Source organism: Gossypium raimondii, chromosome 11 (genome assembly GCF_025698545.1).
Source record: "Gossypium raimondii isolate GPD5lz chromosome 11, ASM2569854v1, whole genome shotgun sequence".
NCBI classification, from domain to species: domain Eukaryota; kingdom Viridiplantae; phylum Streptophyta; class Magnoliopsida; order Malvales; family Malvaceae; genus Gossypium; species Gossypium raimondii.
Genome location: NC_068575.1, coordinates 18,640,355 through 18,646,879, shown reverse-complemented (window position 1 = coordinate 18,646,879; position 6,525 = coordinate 18,640,355).

Sequence of the window (6,525 nt, the reverse complement as noted above, 5' to 3'; positions counted from 1 at the left end):
CTTCATAAATTTTAAACAATTAAATATTTTCTTAAATTTTATTAAACGAGTTTTTGGACCAACTCATCTTGAAAAGAATAAAATGTTGTGCCCTAACGTATTGGATGTGATATTTTTCTTTTCAAAAAGAGAAAGTCTTAATAAATAATTTCATTTAACTAAGGATAGTATTTTTTTAAACTGTCGACTTTAAGACATTAATTAATCAATTTGATACCAATTTTTGGGCATTACGAGGGTGCTAATCCTTCCTAAACGTAATCGACTCGAATCCGTTTTTCTGAAACTCGTAGACCAAAGCTATTTTTTAGGTGATCCAATCACACCTTAATAAAAGATTGGTGGCGACTCCAATTTTCATCGACAACTAATTTTTGTTTTTTTTCTCAAAAAAATAAAAATGGTTTCGACAATTAGTTACTTGGTAGAATTGAAAAAAAATTGAATTAGCACACATATCTCTCTCATTTTGTCTCCTTTCATAATTCCAATTTGAAATGATTAATTTTTATCTATTAAAGTGAAAAATGATCATCTCTCATATTTCCTTTACTCTCACTTTCTTTCCAACCAAGTCCACTCAAAATTTATTGTCTTTCCTCTCTTCTATTCCCTCCTTCCATCTATTCACCTTTCCACCCAACCAAACACACCTTTACGAATGAATTTACTATCTCAAATAAAAAAGAGTGGCTCCAATGTGATGCAAAAATTGGTCATCATGACAGTTTTTTTCTAAATTCAAAATTCTTACTCTTTTCTTTTTGTTATTGTGAATGTACTTGAGAGGTCTCTCTATATAGGGATCTAATCAAATTAATCCTTCTATTATTAAATAGATTAATTTAGCCCATGTACTATTAAAAAGAATCAAATAAGGTCAAATTGGAATATAGTTAACATTTACTATATAAAAATGTAATTTATTGTTTCACAATGTTAATATTTTTAAAGTTTTTATGGTTACGTAAATGAAATCTTTTATTTGGAATTGAAATGCAACTAGAAAAAACAAATTTCAAAATATTTTATTATACCCTACTTATTTGTTTCTTTTTAATAATATAAGGACTAAATTGATCAATTTAACAATAATAGGACTAATTTGATCAAATCCTATAATACAAGGACCTCCCAAGTACAACCTTTTTTACTTTTAACTTGAAGTTTTATTAACTTTAAAATATTAACCATCTTTTGGTAGTATTTGAATAAAATTTTATACTACTTGTTATTGAATATGATGCTCTAAGTGTAGTATTTTCATCTAAGTACACTTGTAATTTTTCCAACAGATTGGTTAATAACATTATTCATGAATTATTTAATATAAATATTGAACTTTATTATTTGGAAACAAAAAAATAAATATTGGGTTGAATTAAATTATAAAGTAGTGGGTTAAAAGCCTGAAAAGTACTTGTAATTGGACTCGGTATGGAAGAGGCCCAAAAGTCCCTTATGTTAATAAGGTGGACGACTAACCCTAGTTAATATTAACTAAGGCTGTCGCCAACTATACTCCTAATTAGACAAGGAGTTCATTTTTCTAGTTGAAATAAAATTCTCTAATTCAACAAGGCATAATGACAAAATTAGCCCATAACGTTTGGGTGTTGGGTCACTTTGGCCCTTAAGGTTTTTTTTGGAGCACTTTCATACATAGCATTTGTTTTTTTTGGGGTCAAATTGGTCATTTTTTAATGATCTTGCTGACGTGGTCGTTAAGGGACTAATGACGCTGACGTGAAAATTTTTTTCTACCTAAGCGCCACAAGTATGTAGATGCTGACGTGGCATATAAGAAAAAAATGCCACATCAGTAAATGAATTTAAACTTGAAAAATAATTAAAATTAAAAAACATTTAAAACCCCTAACTAACACACACGGGTAGAATTAAAAGAAATTAGTAGCTCCTAAATGAAGAACCCTAAATCTCAAATCCTCTCCCTCTTCATTAAAATTCTTTAGAAATTGAAGCTTGAAATTTAGTGGGTTTGTAAAAGAATCAAAAATATTGTTTGAATGAAGTGATTGGAAGCCATCAATGGTGAAGTTGCCTTATTCGAAGCTAGTTTCATCATCACGAGGGGAATTCGTTTATGATAAAGAGAAAAGAAGATGTTTTTGTAATAAGTTAGCTCCGAGAGAGACATCGTGGAATGATTTAAACCCAGGTAGAAGGTATAATGGTTACTCAGATTTTCAGGTAAGCATATATTTAGCTTATTTGTTTTAGGGCTCATAAGAAATTGAGGATTATTTATTTTTTGATTATTGTTTGGGCTGGACTAAATTGGTGCTACAATTCATCATAGAATTAGGATTGGAGTAGTCATTGTATATTTAGCCGGTTTGTTTTAGGGTTCATAAGAAATTGTGTGATTTTTTTAATTTTTTTAATTGGATATTGATGAAACGTTTCTTTCCCATGCGTGAAATGTATTCGAGTAAGTATATTTAGCCGATTTGTTTTAGGCTTCATAAGAAATTAGAGACTTTTTTATATATTTTTATATTTTTTAATTCGATATTGATGAAACATTCCTTTCCCATGTGTGAATATTAGAGTAGTCATTGTATATGAACTCAGTTGTGGATATTTCATTTTTCTTGAATGATGTTATCAGATTACGAAGTTGACAAGTATGACATTAGAACTACATTTGGTCATTTTGAGATAGGTGTTGAGCATGTAAGCTCAAACATTTGCCTCTATGAATTGTGTTAGGTTTTCCATTTTTAACAAAATGATTGTTCTTGTATTCTGGAAGTGTTGGGTAAATTTGAATTGGGGATGTAAAAATTGTGTCATCTTAAAATTTTGTATGTAGAAAGCCGGATGAATTTATCATGGAATTATGATATGTGTAAAAGAGTATTTAAGCTTTTCTACATATACAAAATTGCATATGGGTAAATTTTATTTTTTTGATTATTGTGTCGGCTGAACTAAGTTGGGGAATTGTAGAGTTTATATAATAAAAAATTGTTTTTTCTTGTGTGAAATGTAGGTTGGTGGATGTAGATTTTTTAAGTGATATGATGATAAGCTATGTAACAGGACGAATGAAGTAATACATGAATTACAAAATAGCGAAAGAAAACTTGCAAAAGAGAATACAAGACTTAGGAAGCATATAATGGAGTGTGGAAGTGGTGAGATGTCTGAGAGTGGAAGTGTGCAACATGTGGGTAGAGACAACCAAACAAAAAAGGTGAATCATGATGTTGTGGATAACATTGAATTAAACACAAAGATTAATAGCTTGAAGCAAAAATGTAAGTCACTCAAGAAAGAGAAAAAGTTTTATAAGAAGATGTTTATTTGTAGTGTATTGCTTATCTTATTTGTCACATTATTTTGGAATGTTATAATTTGACCCATTTATATGTACTAAATGTTCGGGGATTGCAAACATTTTTAATATTTTTTTAAGCTTTGGTAGCCTTAAAGGAACCTTTTTAATGTTGTGGATTATTGTTGGATCATTAGTTGTCTGATGAACAGTCTATCCATAATATGGATGATAGTGTTACATGAAGATAACCATTAGATTAAAACTTCCAGAAATAAAGTCTTCTAAGATGGTTTTGGACAGTTCCATTTTTATTTTTATTGGATTAAAACCATTAGATTAAAATTGCTCTCTATAATTTAATTTTTATTAGATTTGGTCATTCCATTATGCTTTGTTTTGATTTCAGTTTCATGTATTTAAACAGCTTAACTAAAACTAGCAAGCAAGGCTGACATTAGTATAAAAATATTCCCCCACAAAACAAAAATCTAATAGACTTACCAATTTCGTGTTCACTCTTTTCATATGTGGGGTTTCACCAATTTCATGTTAAAAAAAGCTACTATAGCAGTAGTGGTATACATCTTTCAACAAATCATTTTAAAAAACAAACAAAATATGTTATACTAACAAAATGATCCTATAGCAGTAAAATGTTAACCAATCATTTTAAAAAACAAACAAAATATGCTATGCTAACAAATGATCCTATAGCAATAAGATGTTGACCAACCATTTCAACTAATCATTTCAAAAAACGAATAAAATATGTTAACCATCTCAATTCATTTCTTCATCTTCTTTGCTGCAGTGGATTCTTGTAAGCTGATAGGTTCTTGATATGCCATCCTTTTTTGGCTTCTAGTTCTCATGCTCATACCAGACTGAGAACAAAAATCAGAACCCCAAATTAGATTTAAATAATTTGGAATTGACATTAAAAAAGTATTTACGATATACTTGTGATCCAATTGTGTTAGGCAGAATGCATAGTGTCATGTTGTTCTTTTTTTGGCTTCTAGTTTGTGTACTCGTACCAGGCTAAGATTAAAAAAAAATCAGAACCTCAAATTAGATTAAAATATTTTTAAATTGACATTAAAAATAGTGTATACGATATACCTGTGATCTAGTTGTATTAGACTGAATGCTTGGTGTTATGTTGTTATTTTTTGGGCTTCTTGTTTTCGTACTCGTACAAGACTAAGACCAAAAAACTTAGAACCCAAATTAGATTTTAATATTTTGGAATTGACAATGAAAAAATGTTTACGATATACTTGTGTTCCCGTTGTGTTAGGTTGAATGCATGATCTTTTGTTGTGACCCTCACCACCACATTTCCTGCATCTCATAATTAGACTAGCCCTATTGAGTTGTCCAGACTTCACTTTTTTCGGTTCATTTTTTGCCTTCCTTCTATTCTTCTTTGGCTTACTAGGCATTGTTTTCTCAATTGGTGGAAGCACGGGCTCAATACCAGATTTAGTCCATTCATGTGACCTATTTATTGGTTGCAAATCATATTCATATGCTTTCAAATATGTGTCCTTGTGGTAGTACCTATGTAAGTAGTCATCAGGATCTTGTTCAAGATGTCATATAGCACAACAGGCATGGGGACAAAGGATCCCAGATAATTTCCACCTTCAACAACTGTAGGTTTTATGCTCTACATTTACTACATACTATTTTCTGCCTTTCTTAACTCCACACCCATTTTCCCCATTCTAGATCATCTTCCAATCAACACCTTCCTTCTTGTTGTCATCACATTTCTTCTTTATTAGTGGACCATAATTATATTTTTATGAACTGCATTGCTTCCTCTTAGCCACTATTCTGATCATCATATTAACTCTAATTTCCTCCAACATGGTTATTATGCTCTTAAATCTAAAGTCCACAATGCTGGAGTTAAATGCTTCATAGAGGTTATTATCTACAATATTTGGCACCTAGTGTAACCTTTGAAAGGCCTTGGTCCAAGCTTTTGAAATCTTAGAGAACAAATCCTTTCCAACACCTTCATCAAGCTTATACAAGTCTTCTTTGTTTTGTTCCCACTCTCTCTCTGTTGTAGACTTCATAACTTTCCAAAAAGCAAATTCGAATGTCTTTGCTTTCTTCCTACCAAACCAGTTTGATAAGACATGGCTAGCATAATTTCTATGTTCTACTCTAGGTAGAATGTCATTAATGGCTATCTCAAGATCCTGTAAATTAATTTACAAAATATAAGTAAATCATCAGTAAAAATTAATAGTATTAGCAATAAATAAATGCAAAATAATTAGTTTACCTTTTGTTGATCACTAATGATGGTATACCTAAAACCATCTTCCATTCCTAAGCTTGTTGTCAATAGACTAAGAAACCATGCCCAAGAATCAATGCATTCCCCCTCAACAATAGCCCAGGCACTGGGTACATCTGATTGTTTCCATCTTTCCCAATAACAGCCAACAACAAACCCTTAAATGGACCTTTTAAAAAGCAACCATCCAAACCTAGTATAGGTCTGCACCCTTCTTTTCGACCTCTTTTTAGTGCTCCAAAACAGACATAAAGCCTTTTGAAATGTGGTGGAGATTCAAGTGTGACTCTATTCACTGCCATCTTTATAGTATTTCTAGGGTTCTTTAGTATCAACTCATTAGCATAATCCCACAGCATAGCAAATTCTTGTACGATGTTTCTTACCAACTTATCCTTCACCGTTTTCTTAGCCCTTCTACACCTTGTCATATTAACATTGACATGCATTTCTGAAGATACCCTTCTTTGTATCTCCCTTAGCTTCATTTTTGGGTGGTCCCCAATAGTAGCTTCAAAATGTTCTGCAATAACTTCTACATTGACCATTTTGTTTCTAAATCTAACACAATAATGGTGCTCATCATGAAAAATTTTCACCTACATGCATCTTGCCATGTTATTGTAACTTGCAAATATTCTCCATTTACACTTTTTTGATGTAATACATTTAACTCTAACCCTATTTGGTTCATTCCTGATTATCTTAAGTTCCCTTTTACAACACATTGAGTACTTACGAATTGTGGATTTGAATTGCTCACCATCTTTAAACAACATCCCAATAGAAGTGTGGACTTGCTGAGTTTGGATTGTATATGGGGAACCTACTTCTTCTTCTACAAACATCAGTATTGTCATCATCTTTTGTCACAAGTATGCTCCCATGATTATCACTATCAAAA